Here is a 959-nt window from a genome sequence, read left to right as displayed (position 1 = left end):
ATCCATGTGATGGCATGTCCCCCAGGAGACTGGTGTTGGGATGACATGTCCCTCAAGACCCCATGCATGGGTTGGCATATCCCTCGTGGTACCAGGACCTTATCTGTGGGGTGGCACGTCCCTCATGATGCCAAAACCTTATCCATGAGGTGGCACGTCCTTCATGATACCATGGCCATGGAGTGGCGTGTCCTTCAGGACCCCCTCCACGGAACGCCATCATCTCCCAGAACCTTATCCATGAGGTGGCACCTCTCCCACGTCCCCTAAGACCCCATCCATGTGATGGCATGTCCCCCAGGAGACTGGTGTTGGGGTGACATGTCCCCCAAAACCTCCTGCATGGGTTGGCATATCCTTCGTGATACCAGGTCCTTCGTCGTGGGGTGGCACGTCCCTCATGATGCCAAAACCTTATCCATGAGGTGGCACGTCCTTCATGATACCATGGCCACGGAGTGGCGTGTCCTTCAGGACCCCCTCCACGGAACGCCATCATCTCCCATAATCCCAAATCGAAACCCCCAAAACTTTCTAAACCGATCCCAAAACCAGAACATCGACGGTGTCTACCTGTCCATCCCAGGTGCCGGTATCTTGGCCATGGCCAACGCGGGGCCGGACACCAACGGCAGCCAGTTCTTCCTGACACTGGGACCAGCGCAGTGGTTGGACGGGAAACACAGCATCTTCGGAAGGGTGTCCCAGGGCATGGGGGTACTGGGACGCCTGGCCATGGTGGAGACCAATGCTCAGGACCGACCCCTTGACGACGTCAAGGTCATCAAGGCTTTTCCTTCGGGGTAGCGCTACTGGTGATACTGGTGGGTGGTGGTGGTGGTGATGGTGGGATGGTGGTGGCCCTATGTGTCGTCTGTGTCCCCCTCTCATCCCCGTCCCAGTTTGGAATAAAGGAGGTGGGACGTGATGGAACCCCCTCACTGTGGTGGGATTTGGGG

Source organism: Charadrius vociferus, unplaced genomic scaffold (genome assembly GCF_000708025.1).
Source record: "Charadrius vociferus isolate BGI_N301 unplaced genomic scaffold, ASM70802v2 scaffold460, whole genome shotgun sequence".
NCBI classification, from domain to species: Eukaryota; Metazoa; Chordata; class Aves; order Charadriiformes; family Charadriidae; genus Charadrius; species Charadrius vociferus.
The sequence above is the reverse complement of the archived record's forward strand: the minus strand, read 5'-3'. Positions refer to the sequence as shown.